This window comes from Hyperolius riggenbachi, chromosome 3, assembly GCF_040937935.1.
Source record: "Hyperolius riggenbachi isolate aHypRig1 chromosome 3, aHypRig1.pri, whole genome shotgun sequence".
NCBI classification, from domain to species: domain Eukaryota; kingdom Metazoa; phylum Chordata; class Amphibia; order Anura; family Hyperoliidae; genus Hyperolius; species Hyperolius riggenbachi.
The window spans coordinates 262,054,275-262,075,470 of record NC_090648.1 but is presented as its reverse complement, the minus strand read 5'-3'; positions in this window follow the sequence as shown (position 1 = coordinate 262,075,470).

Genomic DNA, 21,196 nt, shown 5'->3' with positions numbered 1-21,196 from the left:
TGGAAAAGTACTTTCAAAGCTATTTTAAGTATTTAAGTATTTTTTTTCTTGCTGGTGATTTAAAAGGCATTTTATTGACAAGTTTGAAAATATCACTTAGGAGAAAAAATTAATTGCATATGGGCCATGGGCCCTTATCTGTTTATCTCATTAATTATCTCTTTATATGCAATTAACTTTTTCTCCTTGAGTTTTCTCCTAGGAGATATTTTCACACCTTATCAATAAAATGCCTTTTAAAGAGAATCTGTAGTGAAAATAAAGTTATGGTATATTGATTTGTATGTGTAGTACTGCTAAGAAATAGAACATTATTCGCACAGATATGATTCTCATATTATTTCCATTACTGGAAGAGTTAAGAAACTTCAGTTGCTATCTATGCAAAAGAGTTTCTTTGAGCTCTGTGACTTTATAAAGTCATGGACAGCACTGTCTTTTGAAGCACTTATCTCAACTGTCTCTCATTGTTTCTTTTTTGTTTATGGTTTTTCTGCAGAGGAACGTTCAGAAGGGTCAGAAGCCTGCTCTGTGAAATCATTTAGAATGCTGAGTGTTTTGTGGGAACTGCAATTATTAGAGTATTAAAGAATGATGCAATGTTTTAAAAAAAAGCTATATACCTGAAAATAAAAATATGACACTATTTTCTTTGCTACTAATGTTCTATTAATTATCTGTATAACACAACCAATTCATTATATTATGAGGTTTTTGTTTTTTTACCTCAATGTCACTTTAAGCCACCAGGAAGCAAGAAAATTTACTGAATATTTTGTGGCAGTATTTACTTTCTTTTTGGTATTTTTTCAACTGCAGCGGGCTGAAAAGTTATTTTGAACAGAAGAAGAAAAATGATCTCCTAGGAGAAAACTTAGGAGAAAAAATGAATTGAATTGCTTATTTGTTCATCTCACACATTAGTTCTTCTCACCATTAAGGTGAAATATAAGAAAGCTTTGTGAATCAACCTCAAAGTTTGATCAACAACATGGTGCAGCTAAGGAGGAATGGGAAATATTGTGAGAAACAGTATACATAATAAAACAAATGGAACATATTATTATTTGCTCATAATTCACATCTAGCACAACTGAAGGAGTATGCACAAACATATGAGCATGCAGTATTCATCTACTCACCCTCCAATGCACTCATTGGCCAAATCAATGGACCCCATCTTTCTTCCCCCACCTTTTCTTTCCAGCTTATGGCTAACAACAATCATTCAAAAAAAAATGATAGCTGAAATAAGCAACTGCCATATTATTGGGAAAAATACCTCTATTCTGCAACAAATTTTCCCAGAAAACCAGCAATATCCATTACAACTCCAAAAGTGTCAAATTGTGAATAACCCCTGATCCAATTCTACTTTCTATCCATGCCGCTGCATACCAGCAGACCCCGCCACATCCATGGAAAAGACCATCTGATGGTTAGTTTGGAAAGGTTTAAGACAGTGGCTTTCTGTCTTAAACCTTTTCAAACTAACCATCAGATGGTCTTTTCCATGGGTGTGGAAACTGCTGAACTCAAGTAAAAATTCCTTCCAAATCCTGAGATCCTCCCTGTGGTCTTTGGTCAGCCTAAAATAGTGGTGTGATTTTCTTATCCTGAATGTTGCCAATGACGGCCTGTGTGAAAATATTCTACCCATCGTCAGCACCCTACAAAGTTTAACCCCTGTCCCAGACTTCATCATGCATTCCAAGAAATAAATGCTTAAAAATTATGCACATTGAATGGAACATCCACCTAAATTCCAAAACCTATTGTGAAAGTAACCCATGAACTTTAAAGGACAACCGAGGTGACATGTGACATGATGAGACAGACGTGTATGTACAGTGCCAAGCACACAAACAACTAGGCTGGGTTCCTTTTTTTCTTTCTCTGCCTGAAAAAGTTAAACATCAGGTATGCAAGTGACAGTTTCTGCCCAGGTTGGGACCAGGCCAGACTTGGTCAGACTATAGCATAACCCTCAGTGATAAGTAAATACAGCCATAAAACACTCTCCTGTCAGTAAATGGCTTCTGAGAGCAGGAAAGAGATAAAAAGAGTCAATAATTCATAGATTTGAGCTCTGACATACCTCAATAAAGGTATAATTGAGCAGAGTCAATGAAACGGTAAACACTTAAAAACTAGATTTGAATATAAAATAAAACTGTGGGATGTCTAAAAAAGTCATTTTTAGCAGACTGAGGATAGATAAAATTGTTTTTCTCATCAGTTTATTTTCACCCTGGATGTCATTTAACACTACGATGCTTTCATTGCATTGCATTACCCTTTCTGCGCACAGGGTAACACAACAGCAAAAAAAATTGTATGGGGCCTAGCGCACTTACCATGCCGCGTCACCAGATTTGCTGCCTAGACACTGCAAAGTTAACAGGGCGTTACCGTCGGACTTCCACGGCGACGAAATGCATGCAAGTCTAATGTCAATGCAGAACATTGAAATATGTTGGCGGCAGCAGTGTGGTGCGGAACTACGCTATTACAATGGGGAACCCGGAGATCCCAGTGACGTACTTCCTTTCCAGCAGGAAATACGTCAGTCACTGACGTACTTCCTGTCCAGCAGGGGGTACACCACTGGGCAAGGGGGGCGAAGGTCGCGCAAGGTATTTGTGATTATTCAGGTTGGAGTGAGCAGCATATGATGTCTCCTACAATGCTTCACTGCTGAATATGCAAATCATCCTTTGTATTATTAACAAGCTGACACATCATTGCATTCCAGCAGATCTGGAGGTGTGTTTAGCTTACAGTGACATCAAATGATGATTTGCATATTTGGCAGTGAAGCATTGTGGGGGACATCATATGCTCACTCCAACCTGAATAATCACAAATACAGTGGGAAGCGAAAGTTTGCCCAAACTTTCACAACCCACTGTACCTTGTGTTTTAACAAGGCAAACTTTTGTTTTGCATACCATTTTAGTAAGAGGGCTTTTTTGGTCCTTCGTAGCCCCTTACACACTCCAATGAGTTCTGGTTCACCATGAGCTATGGGTAGTCTGTAACCCTGGGTGCTTCAAGTCCTACCCATAGAGCCACATTAATCCATGCCATCAGGGGCATAACTAGGCCCCACCGGGCCCCCCTGCAGAATTTCAGAGCGGGCCCCCCCCCCCTCTCCCTGGGGCCCGCTCGGGGCCGTTTTGTGGGGGCTGGAGGGGTGGCAGCATGAGGGGAAAGTCTTGGCCACAGTCGGCGGGGAGAGGGGAAGTTCCCCCCCTCTCCCTCACCTCGGGGCTCTCCCCTCTGCGCTGCCCTCTGTGACGAATCAACGTTTATTCGTCCTAAAAAAAGTAGTTAGAGTCTTATAAAATATTCCCTGTCGCCACTATTAAAAGTGACAGCAGAGGGAAAGGCTTGGTTTATAAGAAGATCAGGGGAGCCAGGGGTTAATACAGTTCCTCTCCCTGGTCAAATGCTAACAAACACTGGCTCTTTGGTAGCTTCTAATTACAGCTTTTCTCACCTCCGTGTGAAAGTGTTTCTCCAGCATCCCTGGAAGGTTATAGCTCATCCATCAGAGATTAGATGGACAGAAGCTAATAAACCGCCCCTTCCTCTAGACTGCTAGGAACCGATCACAGCAGGGGGTTCTCTCAGGATTACCTCAGCTGAAGGATCAAGGAGATTCCATCTCCCAGCTGACCTTTCTGTGATCTCACAAATATGAAATCCATCTTTTGCCATAAAGATGGCTTTCCAAATAGGCAACAGCCTTAAGAACCCGCTTATTCTGAAATTCGGAACCAACCACATGATTGGATGTTTCTGAATTCAAGGTAGGCCCTGCCAAAGCAGAGGTATGCATTTTGGGGTCACCGTTCACCCTAAACCCCCCAAGTTTGGTATCAACGTTCTTGATAAATTCTGACAAACCTAAAAATGTTATTAGATTTAACACAACTTGTATGGTTTGCAGATAAGCACACTTATCATGATTCAGGTAAATTCTTGTTTCTATGAGAGGGGGCATTGCCTTATTCAAATTGCAAGGCTGGACTTGTATGTGTCATAACTCCTCCCACCTACAGTGAGGAACAAAACTGACATGATCCAAAAAGTCCTGGGTCCTTTACCTTCAATCTGATGCCTAGTAACATCCTGGCAGCCCGCAAGGACGCGGGCCAACCCTCCCTCTTGGAACTTCCTAACAAAGGCCTGTTGGCCGCATGGCAACCGCCATTTTGGGACTTTCGCCAAAGACTTGCGATTGCCGCATGGACTACCAATAACGGTATTTGAACTGTATATTAAGACATTCTGTTCTCTTTTCCTCTCTTCTCTCTGTCAATCAATCTGTTCTAAAATAAGCTGTGTGTATGTAGTTTAGAAATAAACTAACGATTTTATCGTTCAGTCTTGTGCCTGTTCTGGTCATCTGATTGCTGCTATAACGAATCTGCCCTCTGAAGAGTCAGTCATACTACCGCATTGTTTTATGATTTGCTTATAAATTGTTGATTTGCTAGCTAGGTTGTAAATAACCGTTTCTTCCTTCTAGGATTAGCTAGTACCAGATTTCCTGTGCGAAATCGATAACTTCGCTTCTCGATTATAAATACAATTCGAGATTGCATCATATAGGGACCCAGTAACCTTTCTTTAACGTCACATTGCTCACAGTCTTTAAGCCGTCGGAAGTGATTATTCCCTGAACGGTGACTTGAGCGTGTTGAACGTGATTGGACTGGCTACCGTCTTATGATAGCGTTGGGGTCTCTTCGCCCTAGTTGGAGACTGTCTGCTCCATTCATCCAATCAGACAGTGGTGGCAGTGTATTTATCCGATTTCCAGCGCGAAATCGATATTTTTAGTTTACAGATTGTATATACAATCAAAATTGTACATGTATGGGCACCTCCAACCAATCTTAACCGTTTACTACGCACACAGTGAATTTGCCTCCAGCAGTCTCTAGTGCATGAGACCTGCATGGCAACAGTGGCCTAGTAATACGGGATTGGTGGATGTTTGTCCCATTACATATTGTCGGCAGCTGCGCGACCAACCTTTATTGTCAGTCTGTTCACCGTACTTCCTGCGTATGCTAACGGGAGCAGATTAGACGGGATTGGCACGCTCTGTCGCCCTTTTCTTCTTACCTCTGACGATCCAGCAACCGGTCTCGTTGTCCGTCTGCGCCCGTACTTCCTGCGTACGCTAACGGGAGCAGATCTCGACGGGATCGCGGGGCTGGATTGTCACATTGGTGGGCAGTGGTGGTGATAGCACACCCCAAAACCAGGCATAGCCAGCTTTTGGGAAATCAGAGCGTAAAGATCTGACAAACTCAGTCTTTGCAACCAGAACAATAAGACAGTGGTCGCTAAGTATCCTGTCTTGCAGAACCGAAGTTCTGGGCACAAAATGGTACACATTGATAGCAATAGATTGGTCTACATTTCCTAACTTTTTCTTTGCTATATCCTACTCTTTCTTGTACTCTTCTCTTCTGAATGTCTGATTCAGTTCAGTTTCACCAAAATTGGTCGGTGCCTGACGTGCAAGCCCACTGCGAATCGCACGGCATTGCTGCTTGCAGCACAGACAAGGCTGAGCTAGTGGCATAACCCCAGAGATGGAATCCTTGTCGCCACCTTGCTTAATGCCTCCATACACCGCAGTCCTGATACCCCCGGAGTGGTTGGCAAACCTGACCGGCGAGGATCTGCGCATGTACCAGGAGTTCCGAGAACGGATGCTCCAGCGTGAAGCAGAGCACCAAGCGCGCCGGCGCCAGTGGGATCTCCAGATCAAAGAGCTACGGCTCCAGCGTGAATTGGAGTTGGCCCAGCTAACCCAATCAAATCAGCACTCTTCACTATGTGTTTCGGTGGAGAGATGCGAACCTCTACCCGTGACCCCCACAGCAAAACTTCCTGCCATGGAAGAGGGCACGGAACGAGACTTTCCTGTGCGCACCTCTGAGAGGGCGTACCATCAGGTTCCTGTACCTGACAGCCAGAGAACCCTGGTGCTGGACAGTCACAGAACACTGTCCCAAGACTTGGAAGGAGGTAAGCCTACTGCATTTGCTCCTCCTGGTCCAGTGAGCTTTGTGCCACTGAGACCTGCAGCTGCTGCTATTGCTGCACCCCAGTCTGACACACCTGCCATTCGCATTTGTAATCTTTGTGGCTCGACCGGCCACATAAAGTTCTTCTGTCCCAAGAGGAAGAGAACGACCGTCCCTAGCCCGAAGATGGCTAGCAACCCTGATCCGTCACCTGCATCACCCTCTGCACAGCCTGTCAGCGTGTCAGAGATGCTCTACGGTTCCGGAAATCTTCACAGTGCTCCAGTGGACGACCAGATCATCTTTTGCTCCAGTGCTCCAGAAGCAGATGTTTCCTTGGTCTGTTCCGGCCTTGCCACAGAGGAAGATATTCTCCCACAAAAGCTCCTCACCCTGACTGAAGTCAGGCCCAACCACCACAACCCTGTTATCCCAGGTCCCGAGAAGGCCGGATGGGGGGTGGGTTTTCCAGAGCGGGCTGTTGCTGAGTTTCCCTCTCCTCCTGTGCTTGGCACTGGTCTAGGCACGCTTGTGTGCCCTTCGGAATTTTCTGCTGATATGCAGGAGTTCCCAGCAGGACTCCCTGACCACCAGGTACTGTACAAGCCTATGGGAAAACAGGGAGATGTCAACCCCTTACCTACTATTGCTACTGTACCTAACGCCGCTGGGCGGGAGGTACCCTCAGATTTATATGTACCAGCAACTGACTGTCTTTTATCCCTTCCTGCACCTGTTATTACTAATGAAATTGCATGTGTCAGTGATAATTGTGATAGAAACGCTGTACATTCTTTGGCCATTACATGCTCTATGGCCAGCCGCATGAACTCAGAGCTGACAGCAGGGATACCCTCTGACAATTCTGACTTTCAGGCGGGTGACACACATGCTAAAACTGACATATCATGTTATGCAAATGCTTTTGATAATGTTGTGCATGTTTGTGAGAGTACGCTGGGTGACGCCTTCAGTGTCACCGGTAGTCCGGACTCAGGACTATCTGGAGGAGTCTTGACTTCCCCTGATATCTCTGACCCCCAGACCAATGTCGATATTGACGTGATTTTGATTTACACAAAAGGTGATGTTTATTGTGGTATACCTGTGCAGACAGACACACACAGTACTGTTGGTAACCTGAGCTCAGAGCCTGCAGGCATTCCTGTCAGCTCTGACCCCAGAGAGTTTGGTTTTCAGCAGCTGACCTCAGATCGCACTAGGCAGCTGGCTGAGACTTGTAGTCCCACATCCGTGAGGATACTACAGAGCGACTCCAACCTGCGTGCGCTTAGTGGCCAGACCGCTAAGCCGCCAGCAGTGGAAGCTCCACTACAGGTGTACAGGGAGAATGGTAACTACTCCAGGGAACCCATTCCCCATGTAACTGACACCCCAGGTGAAAGCACGGTCCATGTGGATCTGTTAGAAGCCCAGTCAGATAGAACGCAGTTAGTTCTAGGAGAGTACGGCCAATTAGAACAGGAAGACACAGGTCCCCTGCCAGGCTTGATAGCTCCCACACGAGAATTGGCGGATGATGTGAAAGTCACCCCCCACCTCTCGTACTCCCCGAAGGCCTCGCTGAAGCGCACTGCGCCCCCACAGCGAAATCTTCGCAGCAACCCTGGGCAGGATACAGCAGTTCACAGAAGGGACCCGGGGACTCACAAGCCCTTATGGCAGATCCCCTACAGCGCCTCTCCGGAGGTGCAAGCAAAAGTGATGATGAAGTATGAGGAGATGTTACAGATGTCTGTCCTCCGCAAATCCTCTAGCTCACAGACCACCATGTTCTGTGAGGCCTATAGGATGCCGGACGACATCCCAGTAACTGTTGCGTATCCCATGACTCCCCTCGGTGATCTGTTGGATTGGCTGGCATTCGCCAACTACCTAACGATCATAGATCGGAGCTACGGATACTGGCAGATTCCAACCGTGCCCAAGGCACGCCTGGAATCCACATTCACCCTGCCCTTGGACTTAAACGCCTCGATGCGGATGTCTTTTGGCATGATGAATGCCCAAGCCACCTTTCTCCAGGCGTGGAACGACCTGTGGAAGAGCAAGCACGGTTGTACAGTCACGTACCCGGATGACATCCCTGTGTTCCCCCCGACTTGGGAGCAACACTGCGATCCCTCGTCCCTGGTACTAGGACAGCTGTCAGCTGACAATCTGACCGTTGAACCAGACGCAGATCAGATTGTGATGACAGAGGTACAGGCCTCTCTGGAAACAGCGGGATACTACAGGATGTGTGCTACGCCCTGTAGCCCCCTGACTAACCCACTGACCAATGCCATGGGTAAAAGGCAACCCCCCAAGGTCAGGCGCAACCCAGCCTTTCCGAATGTGGCGTACCAGACCCAGCAGACAGTGGATTGCTTTACTCAGAGTCTTGTTGACTCCTCCCCAGCTAATCTCTTAAAAGGGGGAGGTGTGACGAATCAACGTTTATTCGTCCTAAAAAAAGTAGTTAGAGCCTTATAAAATATTCCCTGTCGCCACTATTAAAAGTGACAGCAGAGGGAAAGGCTTGGTTTATAAGAAGTTTAGGGGAGCCAGGGGTTAATACAGTTCCTCTCCCTGGTCAAATGCTAACAAACACTGGCTCTTTGGTAGCTTCTAATTACAGCTTTTCTCACCTCCGTGTGAAAGTGTTTCTCCAGCATCCCTGGAAGGTTATAGCTCATCCATCAGAGATTAGATGGACAGAAGCTAATAAACCGCCCCTTCCTCTAGACTGCTAGGAACCGATCACAGCAGGGGGCTCTCTCAGGATTACCTCAGCTGAAGGATCAAGGAGATTCCATCTCCCAGCTGACCTTTCTGTGATCTCACAAATATGAAATCCATCTTTTGCCATAAAGATGGCTTTCCAAATAGGCAACGGCCTTAAGAACCCGCTTATTCTGAAATTCGGAACCAACCACATGATTGGATGTTTCTGAATTCAAGGTAGGCCCTGCCAAAGCAGAGGTATGCATTTTGGGGTCACCGTTCACCCTAAACCCCCCAAGTTTGGTATCAACGTTCTTGATAAATTCTGACAAACCTAAAAATGTTATTAGATTTAACACAACTTGTATGGTTTGCAGATAAGCACACTTATCATGATTCAGGTAAATTCTTGTTTCTATGAGAGGGGGCATTGCCTTATTCAAATTGCAAGGCTGGACTTGTATGTGTCATAACTCCTCCCACCTACAGTGAGGAACAAAACTGACATGATCCAAAAAGTCCTGGGTCCTTTACCTTCAATCTGATGCCTAGTAACATCCTGGCAGCCCGCAAGGACGCGGGCCAACCCTCCCTCTTGGAACTTCCTAACAAAGGCCTGTTGGCCGCATGGCAACCGCCATTTTGGGACTTTCGCCAAAGACTTGCGATTGCCGCATGGACTACTAATAACGGTATTTGAACTGTATATTAAGACATTCTGTTCTCTTTTCCTCTCTTCTCTCTGTCAATCAATCTGTTCTAAAATAAGCTGTGTGTATGTAGTTTAGAAATAAACTAACGATTTTATCGTTCAGTCTTGTGCCTGTTCTGGTCATCTGATTGCTGCTATAACGAATCTGCCCTCTGAAGAGTCAGTCATACTACCGCATTGTTTTATGATTTGCTTATAAATTGTTGATTTGCTAGCTAGGTTGTAAATAACCGTTTCTTCCTTCTAGGATTAGCTAGTACCAGATTTCCTGTGCGAAATCGATAACTTCGTTTCTCGATTATAAATACAATTCGAGATTGCATCATATAGGGACCCAGTAACCTTTCTTAAACGTCACATTGCTCACAGTCTTTAAGCCGTCGGAAGTGATTATTCCCCGAACGGTGACTTGAGCGTGTTGAACGTGATTGGACTGGCTACCGTCTTATGATAGCGTTGGGGTCTCTTCGCCCTAGTTGGAGACTGTCTGCTCCATTCATCCAATCAGACAGTGGTGGCAGTGTATTTATCCGATTTCCAGCGCGAAATCGATATTTTTAGTTTACAGATTGTATATACAATCAAAATTGTACATGTATGGGCACCTCCAACCAATCTTAACCGTTTACTACGCACACAGTGAATTTGCCTCCAGCAGTCTCTAGTGCATGAGACCTGCATGGCAACAGTGGCCTAGTAATACGGGATTGGTGGATGTTTGTCCCATTACATATTGTCGGCAGCTGCGCGACCAACCTTTATTGTCAGTCTGTTCACCGTACTTCCTGCGTATGCTAACGGGAGCAGATTAGACGGGATTGGCACGCTCTGTCGCCCTTTTCTTCTTACCTCTGACGATCCAGCAACCGGTCTCGTTGTCCGTCTGCGCCCGTACTTCCTGCGTACGCTAACGGGAGCAGATCTCGACGGGATCGCGGGGCTGGATTGTCACACCCTCCAGCTAAAGTTATAGTGTGGGCAGCGGGCAGCGGCGGGCAGATACATACCTTCCGTGCGTTCCACCGCATACTCCTCGCTCTAGCGTCTGACGTCACTTCCGGAAGTGACGTCACTTCCGGAAGTGACGTCAGACGCCAGAGCGAAGATTATGCGGTGGAACGCAAGGAAGGTATGTATCTACCCGTCGCTGCCCGCTGCCCACACTATAACTTTAGCTGGAGGGGAGCGCAGAGGGGAAAGCCCCGAGGTGAGGGAGAGGGGGGGAACTTCCCCTCTCCCCACCGACTGTGGCCAAGGCTTTCCCCTCATGCTGCCACCCCTCCAGCCCCCACAAAACGGCCCCGGGGGGGGGGCGCAGGTGCAGGGGCTGCAGGGCCTATTGGTACGCCAGTGCATGCCATGCACTGAGGAGGACCAACTAGTCAAGATTCATAGATGCATTGCCAAAGCAGGGGGGCAAGGGAACATGGAACAGGGTGGGGTAGGGGTGTAGTGGTACAGTGGGTAAGCAGTTCATGGACATGTTTAGGCTTATAGTTTATTTATGCTCCTCTCAGTCTGTGGCATGCTGTGACGTAGTTTGCAGCAATTGTCACTGAGGATTCTTCTTCTTCTAGTAGAATGTAGAGTTTTCTCTCATCCTCTAATGTGGGAAAGTTTGGAAATAGTTCTACCAATTTCTTGAAGAAGGTTTCCATGGTTGCAGTATATTTGGGGCAGTGCAGCAGGAAGTGTTTCTCGTACTCGAGTGTCTTCTGCTCACAGTGTTGGCATAGTCTCTCCTCCCTGGGTTTGTGCGTCTCTGTGTCTCCCAGACTCGATTTGGAGGTTGTGAGCACTCAGTCTGTAATACACCCAGGATTTTCCTCACTTGGGAGTTTTGGAAATTTTTCAGTTATGGGGCCATTTTATATTCTCTCTATAGGGACTGGTATATGGTAAGCTTTTGTTTTATTTCACTCCTCCATTTATCTACATAGTCCTCTTCAGTGGTGCTCAGCAGAGCTTGAATATTCGAGTAGCTCGAATATTCGAGCTCTTTTTCAGCTATTCGAGCTCGAATACCGAGCTCGAATAGCTGCAGCTATTCGAATGGGCTATTCGAGTTAATTCGTATAGCCCATTCACTATTCGCGCTATTCGAGCCATCAGCGCTATTCGAGCTCGAATACCGAGCTCGAATAGCGTCATAGCCCAGATTGATGTCCTTAGAGCCAATCAGAGGGCTTTCAGGCCCTCTGACGGCAGCCAATCACAGAGGGGGACCCTGGCCAGCCCCTACCCTATAAATAGCGGCCGCCATTTTAGGTTTTTCCGTCCTTGCCTGACTTTGTACAGAGAGAGATCTGCTCCTTTGTGCTTTGGCTTAGCAAGAGCTTTATTGTGGTCAATCACCTAGCGTTTTTGCTCACATACACCTCCTATATACACCTATATTGTTGTTAGTTAGATAGACATTGTATTTTAGTTAGTAGCTTGTGTGTTACATAGAGACAGCCAGCTGCTGCAGGCAAGCTTACACAGCTTTAGGCCTCAGGGCCTTGCCTGTGTGGGCACAGCTGTCCTCCTGTCCTCTGTTAGTTTATTTCTCATCTATACCAGTGTTTCTGCTGTCCTTTACTACTGAGTGATTGTATTTTGTAGTATACTGTAACTGTACTAGGACACTCACTGTCACTGTTTGTTCGTTCATAGCTCCTGCATGTGTGTGTGCGTCTGTACAGTACACACACTCTATTTCCTTCTGATTACTACTGATTATTGTAATTTCTAGTTGTACTTACTGTTACTACTTACTGTACTAGGGACACTCAGTCACTGTTCATAGGCTAGCTCCTGCGTGTGTGTGTGTGTGTGTGTGCGTGCACTGTCTGTAGTGTACTACACACACTCTATTTCCTTCTACTGAATCTGATTACTACTGATTATTGTATTTTCTAGTTAGTGTACTAGGGGACACACTCACTGTTCACTGTTCACACTTACTGATTACTGAATTATTGTATTTTGTATTAGTACTGTACTAGTAATCACTTAGCGATCTAATCACTTAGTGATTAGTGTCACCTAACCCACCAACCCACTCCATTAAAGTACCCCACTTTTTCACCCGCCCTTTTAAAAAACTTTTTTGTTTACGCCCAAAACATCAAAGATGTCTGGAAGTGGCAGCCAGCGCGGTTTGGGCAAGGGGAAGGGCAGCAAGGGAGTCAGGAGGAGAGGGAGCAGCATTGTGGCAAGCCGCGGCCGCGCCACCATGCCCAGTTCCACAGCAGCAGCAGCTGCGTCAGTGGCTAACATTCCACCTCTAGCCACTGGCCGTGGACGCCTTGGGCGCCGCCCAGCAGGAGCATCTGCAACTCACGCTGCAGAGACACAGCAGCAGCAGCAGCGTGTAGTACCTGCTCCTATTTTCCTCCAGCCGGGTCGGAAACGTCCCATTGAGGAAAAGGATGCAGCCACTGTGGTGCAACTGATGACGGAGGAAGAGCAGCCCGCCATCAGCTCTGCATCCGAGGCCTCCACCCTCACCACCACCACCACCCCTGTTCGCAGCAGCCGCCCAGCAGGGCCTGGGGAGGAGGCCAGTTCACCGTCACTTGGCGATCTGTCATTCAGCAGTCTTTTGACCCCAGGCATCATGAGTAAATTGTCTGCTGTTGTTGGCGATTTTGAGGAGGAGATGCTGATGGGCACTTTGGGGGAGGAGGGATTGGACAGCAAGACTGTGGCGACAGTCAAGCAGCCCATCCATGCATCAGGAGAGGAGTTTGGGGGGTCATCATCCCAGCAGGACATGTTTCAGGAGGGGGAGGATGATGATGACATGGTGACAGACAAAGACTGGGTGCCACCAGCTCCTGGGGATGTCGTCGTCAGCAGCTCTGAGGAGGAGGATGCGCTTGTGGGCCTTGCAAGGAGGCGCATCATTGCAAGCATTGGCAGCAGTAGGCAGGTCCCACAGCCTGCTGGTGTCTCAGGCGCAGCAGCATCTGCCAGTACTACCACCAGCCGCACCCAAGCCCCCCCCCCTAACCACCACAGGGAGACAGGCAACAGCGGCTCCAGGCCGTAGGGGGTTGTTCTTGTCACCAATCTGGCGATTTTTCACAATGCCCACAGTGTACAGCAAGTACGCCACTTGCAACCACTGTCAGCGGAAGTTGAGCCGAGGTGCAGACCCCTTAAAGTTCAGCACCAGCTCGCTCATCAACCACCTTGCTGCTAAACATTTCCACCAGCATGAGGAGTTCCAGAGGCTGAAGGCTTCTGGTGCTGGCAGTGGCACCACACCCATCACTGCACAGCCTTCAGCAGCAGCAGCAGCAACAGCAGTCACCCGCACTCCTGCTCCTCCAGCAGCACCAGCAGGAGTGCGGAAACGCACTGCTCCTCCCCCCTCTGCAACTCCTGCCGCCGACACTGAGGCCTGTTCTGGCAGCCAGTCCTCAGTGGCCTCTTCTGCTGTGTCCGCTGATTCCCGTGCTAGCAAAAGGCCACGCCAGAGCCTTTTGAGTGAGTCCTTCCAGGGGGTGGTTAGGGCTCTGCCTCCCAGCAGCCGTCGCGTGCGTCAGCTGAACGGCTTGCTGGCACGGGCCGTGTGCTCCCAACTCCTGCCGTACACGCTCGTGCAGGAGGGGAGCGACATGCGTGCGCTGCTTGCTTGTGCAGCCCCAGACTGGCAGCTCCCCAGCAGACACTACTTTGCCCGCAAGGCCATTCCTGCACTGCACTGCACCGCTTTGTGATGGCCAATGTGGAGCGAGGGCTGGAGCACGCGGTTGGTGAAAGGGTCCACATCACCATGGACTCCTGGAGCAGCCGCTTCGGGACAGGCCGCTACCTGTCCTTCACTATCCACTGGGTCAGCTTGGTGGAAGGGGGTGAGGATGGGAGAGCAGCAGCGGGCACAGCAGCAGCAGCAACACAGTGGGTGGTGCCACCCCGCAGGGTCAGGGGAACTGCAGCAGGTTCCTCCGATCCTCTGCCATCCTCCGGCACACCTGGCCAAACCCCTCGCCTCAGCAGCAGCGTGAAGGCCCGCCACTGCCAAGCGCTGCTGCAGTTGGTCAGCCTTGGGAAGACCAAACTGACGGCAACCCATGTGTTGGCCAAACTCCAGGAGCAGGAGAGGATTTGGGTGACCCCCAGAGGCCTCAGAGTCGGAGAGGTGGTGGCCGACAATGGGGCCAATCTGGTTGCCGCAATTGACAGGGGAAACCTGACCCACATCCCCTGTCTTGCCCACGTGCTGAACCTGGTGGTGCAGAAGTTCTTGCGCACCTACCAGGGGATGGGCGAACTGCTGGAAACGGCAAGGAACGTTGTGCGTCACTTTCGGCGCTCGGCTGCAGCCTGTGCGAGCCTGGAAGACGTGCAAAAGGAGCTGGAGCTGCCACGCCATCGGCTGATCTTTGACGTTCCAACTCGCTGGAACTCCACCCTGGCGATGTTGGAGCGTCTGGTTGAACAGAAGCACGCTGTCAACCAGTACCTTGCCCTGGCCACTGTTTCCGCCGCTCAGAGAAGGGACAAGACCAGCAACATCCCGTCCATCGTCCCCGATGACGACTGGAGGCACATGCAGCAGGTGTGCTTAGTGCTGGCTCCCTTTCTGCAGGCCACTAACATGGTGAGCAGAGACCATGCTATGGTCTGCGAGTGGGTGCCCCTGGTTTGTCTGCTAAACAGGGCCCTCGGTGCTTTGCTGGAACAGGGAGTGGCAGCCTTGGACCAGCAGGAGCGGCAAGCAGCTGCACAGTCCACCTCTGAGGGGGAGGAGGAGGAGGACTTGGTGGAGGTCCCTGACCTTGCTGCTGATGAGGGGGATCAGCACAGCGCAGCTGAGTTGGTGCGGGGGTGGAGAGAGGATGAGGCGGCAGAGGAGGAGGATGAGGACAGCACTGCCGTCGATGTGCCAGCACACGTGGCCCTTCCCAATGGCAGCGCACATGCTGACGTGCCTGCGCAAGGACCCCAGGGTGATCCAGATGAAGCAGAGGGAGGACATCTGGATCAGCATGATGTTGGACCCACGCCTCAAGGGGAAGTTGAGCCAGTTCCTGCCGCCTGCAGGAGGAGACCCAGCGCAACAAATAAGGAGCTTGCAGCAGGCCCTTGTTGAGCGCTTGGAGGAAGCCTTCCCCCAGCCTTCCACCCCCACTGTCCAGCCAGCACAGAGGCAGCAGCAGGTGCCTGCATCCAGCAGCAAGCGCCCCACAGACCTGCTGTCTCTCAGCAACGAGCTCTACAGGACTGTAGAGGCTCCGGCAGCAGTGACTAGAGAGGAGGTGCATGCAGCAGCATCCTCCTCCGGTCACAGCCAGCGCCTGACCCGCATGGTGGCTGACTACATGGGGTCCTACAGCGGGCTTGACAGCGATGCCCCTGTTGATCCCATGGAGTATTGGGTCAAGTGCCTGGAGATCTGGAGCGAGCTGGCGCAGTACGCCCTGGAAGTGCTGTCCTGCCCCCCTTCCAGCGTGCTGTCCGAGCGCTGCTTCAGTGCAGCTGGTGGCGTGGTCACTGAGAAACGCTCACGTCTGTCTCACAAGTCTGTGGACAGACTGACGTTTCTCAAGATGAACCAGGCGTGGGTGGAAGGCGAGTTCCTGGCCCCTGTTGTCGGCGAGAGGGGGACATGAACTGGCTGCCGGAACTTAGAACCATCGTTAATGTGCCTTACCACCCTTTACCACCTCCTGGCTCCTGCTCACTAAGCCAGCCTGGTTCACTTTGACTATTACGTCGCCTGCAGCCACACATTTTACATCTACAGTGGGCTGCTGTGTACTGCCCTTCTGCTGTCTGCCTGTGTTTCCCACTGCCAGGGTACACAGATTTACCTTCTGCTGCCACTCTGCCACCAGCTATTACGTCAAACAATAGCTATATCTGTGTAATTTGCTGTAAAAAAAAAAAAAAGTAAACCATTAAAAAAAAAAACAATTTTTAATTTTTTTGAGGTGCCCGGGTTGAAAACTGTGTTGTCCCAGTTGTGTATTGGACACGATGTGGGCTGCACGACCGCTGTCTGGGACCTCCTGTTGTGTTTATTTACAGCCCTGATATCACCGCTAGGTACCAGGGCTATTATGTCACGCTGCCTACCTACCTGCTGCCACACTCACACTACTCCTCCATTCCTCCTGCTGCTGCTGCTGCCTGTCTGTGTTTCCCACTGCCAGGGTACACAGATTTACCTTCTGCTGCCACTCTGCCACCAGCTATTACGTCCAACAATAGCTACTCTCATTACTCCTCCATTCCTCCTGCTGCTGCTGCTGTCTGTCTGTGTTTCCCACTGCCAGGGTACACAGAATTACCTTCTGCTGCCACTCTGCCACCAGCTATTACGTCAAACAATAGCTATATCTGTGTAATTTGCTGTGAAAACAAAACAAAAAAACCATTTAAAAAAAAAAAAGGTTTAATTTTTCTGAGGTGCCCGGGTTGAAAACTGTGTTGTCCCAGTTGTGTATTGGACACGATGTGGGCTGCACGACCGCTGTCTAGGACCTCCTGTTGTGTTTATTTACAGCCCTGGTATCACCGCTAGGTACCAGGGCTATTATGTCACGCTTCCTGCCTCATTGACTGCCTGCTGCCACACACTCATCCTCCTCCTCCTGCTGCTGAATTTACCTCCTGCTGTCTGTGTGTTTCCACTGCCAGGGAGCACATACAATGGCGCTTCCACCATGCGCCACCAGCTATTTGTTACGCTCAAAAATGGCTGCATTTCTTTAAAAAAACAAAAAATATATATATACTTTTTATTAATATTTTGTGATATTATTTTTAGAGGTGTCTGGGTTGAAAACTGTGTTGTCCCAGTTGTGCATTGGACATGATGTGGGCTTCACGACCGCTGTCTGGAACCTCATGCTGTGTATTTACGGCCTGGTACCACCGCTAGGTACCACACAGCCTATTATGTCTCGCTGCCTGCCTCATTGACTGCCTGCTGCCACACAATCATCCTCCTCCTCCTGCTGCTGCTGCTGAATTTACCTCCTGCTGTCTGTGTGTTTCCACTGCCAGGGAGCACATACAATGGCGCTTCCAACATGCGTGCGCCACCAGCTATTTATTACGCTCAAAAATAGCTGCATTTCTTTAAGAAAGAAGTATATACACTACTGAACAGAATTTTGGACACAACTTCTCTTCTCTTTTCACCTTTTTTTTTTTTTAAAGGAACATCCCCACATAATCACTTGCTGTTGTTACTTGGAAAAAAAGATGTTTCTTGCATCATTCACCCTCAAAACAAGTGTTGGAAGCTATTTAAGGCCAATTCGAATAGTCAGCTCGAATAATGAGCTCGAATACTGACTCGAATAGTGAGCTTGAAGTCCGAGGTCGAATCGAATAGTAAAAAATATTCGACTCGAATATTCGACCGAATTCGAATAATTTTCTATTCGAATTCGACCAAACTCGAATAATAAAAAGGGGTATCCGAGCATCACTGGTCCTCTTTGCTCTTGGCTGTGGTGTGCTTTATCTGGGCTCGATAGGACCTGTGGGTCTGGGTTTGGAGGGAGCAGAATGTTGGCCACTTCTTTCAGGGCACATGGCTTTTCTTGGTCTTTATTGTGCAACATGGCTTTATAGTGGGGTGAGTCAGGGCAGCTGTTCTGTAGGTGGGCCCAGTATGACTGCACTCTCTTCTGTATCTCAAGCAGTAGTGGGAATCTCTATGTCTGCAATATCGTATGAGCTAAAGGGAGTATATATATATATATTTTTTTTTTTTTTTCAGGAGTAGAACAGGCATATTCTGCTTGTATGTGCTGTTTCTTATATTGACTATGTTTTTTATATTCAATGCATATTTATATTGATAATTTAACTTCTATTGATATGTTCGGTTCTTATATACATTGCATATGGTCTTTTATTTGTGTATTACAGCTGCTCCTTTTTTGTATTTTGCCTGAGGAAGCGGGCTTGAGACCCGCGAAACGAGTTGCAATTGTTTTATTTGGAGTACAGATTAAATTTTTGCCTATACTAATCATGGTGGTTGTGTTTTGGATTCTGGGGAGGTAAGTCCACCCTTACCCCCTTGATTTTATTGTTTTTATAATAGTTATTATTTTATTCTATTGGCGCCTCTGTGTTTTACTGCAGTAGTGGGAATCTACCCAGCTCAGCTTGGCAGGCATTTGAGGTACTCCTATGGGCATGGAGGAGGTGTTTTCAGAATTCCAGGTGGAATATTTCTGAAGCGCTAGATTCCCATTTTGATTGATCTGGGTAGGTGATAGGTCACAAACACTGGTTCATACGACAGCCAGGGGGCCCAGTCTCTCTCACTGGCTGGGGCCCCCAAACCACCATGCGATACCTAGAGGGAAATGTGGGCAAGCCCTGGACCTCTCACCTCCAGGGAACTCACCCCCACTGACTCTAAACTGAATACTAACTGCAACACACACAATTACTAACTCCCAGCTAGAGCCATTTCCTGCCTTTATCTGGTCAGCAGACGCCAGTCAGCCAATCAAGTGTACTGTCATATACCCTTTGCCTGCTGTACCAAATCTAGCAGGAATTGCATAAATTAGCATTCAGGTGGGAGGCTTCGGTTGGACGTAATTCTAGATTACATCTAGGATTGCTCTAGCTGGGAGTTAGCAATTGTGTTTGTTGCAGTTAGCATTCAGTTTAGAGGCCGTGGGGGTGAGTTCCCTGGAGAACATTTCCCTCTAGGTATCGCATAGTGGTTTGGGGGGCCCAGCCAGTGAGAGAGACTGCGCCCCCCCCCCGGCTGTCGTGCGAACCAGTGTTTGTGATTTTAAATTTCTTTTTTGCAGCTTCCAGGCAGGGACGGATCTAGGGGGGGGGGGGGCAAGCGGGTCTCTTGCCCCAGGCGCAGTTTGTTGAATTCTTAAAAAGGCGGCAAAATTTGGATGGGGAATGGCAGTTTAGGCGCCAAAACCTGACCTTGCCTGAGGTGCAACTTGGGGCAACTTGGTCTAGATCCGTCCCTGCTTCCAGGATGCGGTTGACAGGTGTGTGGTTAGGGAGGGGACCGTGTGGGAGATGCCTCTTCGGGGTGTCCCTGTAAAAGATGTAATCTAGGATTACGTCCAACCAAAGCCTCCCATCTGAACGCTAATTTTTGCAATTCCTGCTAGATTTGGTACAGCAGGCAAAGGGTGTATGACCGTACACCTGATTGGCTGACTGGCGTCTGCTGACCAGATAAAGGCAGGAAATTGCTCTAGCTGGGAGTTAGCAATTGTGTTTGTAGGTGATAGGTCCCCATACTTTGCTTCCGTAGAGTAAGATTGGGGGGATGAAAGTGTCGAAGACTTTCAGCCAGACCTTCACCGCTGGTTTGAGGTGGTACAGTTCTTTTCTGATCGCATAGAATGTTCGGCAAGCTTTGGCTTTTAGGGCCTCTTTGGCTGATTTAAGGCTTCCAGATTGGTTGATTTCCAGACTAAGGCATGTATATTTTATTTGTCAGTTCTGCTGATTTTACAGTCATTGGGCTTGATTCACTAAAGGGTGCTAACACAGTTAGCATGCCTAAAAGGTTTGCACATGCAAACTAGGGTGCTAAATAGTTTGCACAGCAAAGCTGTTACTGTTCGCGTGCTTAGTAAGCGCACGTAAAAGTTTGCACACGTAAAGTTTTGCGCGCACCACTTCGTGTGCAAAATCAGCATATGAAGCGGTGCAGGCAAAACTTTGCATGCAAAGCATATTAGCGCATGCAAAGCCAGTTTGCACATGCTAAGTGGCTTTTCACTGGCGTGCTAACACTTAGCACGCTTTTGTGAATCAAGCCCATTGAGTGCAATGGATGGGCTCTGGGCTGACTTTGTGTTTTTCCTCTGGAGCACCATGGTTTTGGTTTTCTTCAGATTTATGGGAAGTGCCCAAGTTGTGCTGAATTTCTCCAGGGTTTCTAGGCTGTCTTGTAGACCTTCTTCAGTTGGTGATAGTAGTAAGAGGTCTTCTGCGTACAGTAGGAACTTCACTGTTGTGCCATGTAGGTGAGTCCTGGTGCTGGTGATGAGGCCTCTAAGGCAAAGGCCAATTTATTGATGTACATGTTAAAAAGAGACAATTTGAAACAGTCTGTATCTATGTTAGATGATTGTGGCTTTGTATTATTAACAAGCTGACACATAATTGCATTCCAGTGGATCTGGAGTTGTGTTTAGCTTACAAGGACATCAAAGGATGATTTGCATATTCATCAGTGAAGCATTGTGGGAGACATCATATGCTCACTCTAACCTGGATAATCGCAAATACATTGAGCATGATTCACAAAACTTTTTTTTACCTGTTTTTCTCTGTTTTCACCTTATCTACGCTACTTTTTTAAGCTCCCGAAGAGCAAACATATAATATAATTAAGGTAAGAAAAGTAATATTGAAACAACTTACTTAAAGTGATTATTTTGCTTGCAAATGTGCAGAAAGGTTAGTTTTATCAAATAGGTGATAAATAAGTCATTTATGAGAAGTTTTTAGAATAGACCCCCCAGTGTTTAACAAGGCAAACGTTTTGTTTTGTAGTACAGCTAAGAAATAGAACATTAGTAGCAAAGAGCTTCTCTGAGCTCTCCAACCCAACTTGGGTATGCTACAGTGCTGTTTCCTAAAGCACTTATGCATCAAAGAAACAGCGATACAGAGCTTCAGATAAGGTTTTACTGCAGCAAAGTTCAAATGACCCATTAGCTCTGCTCTGTTTCATAGCTAAAAATACAGA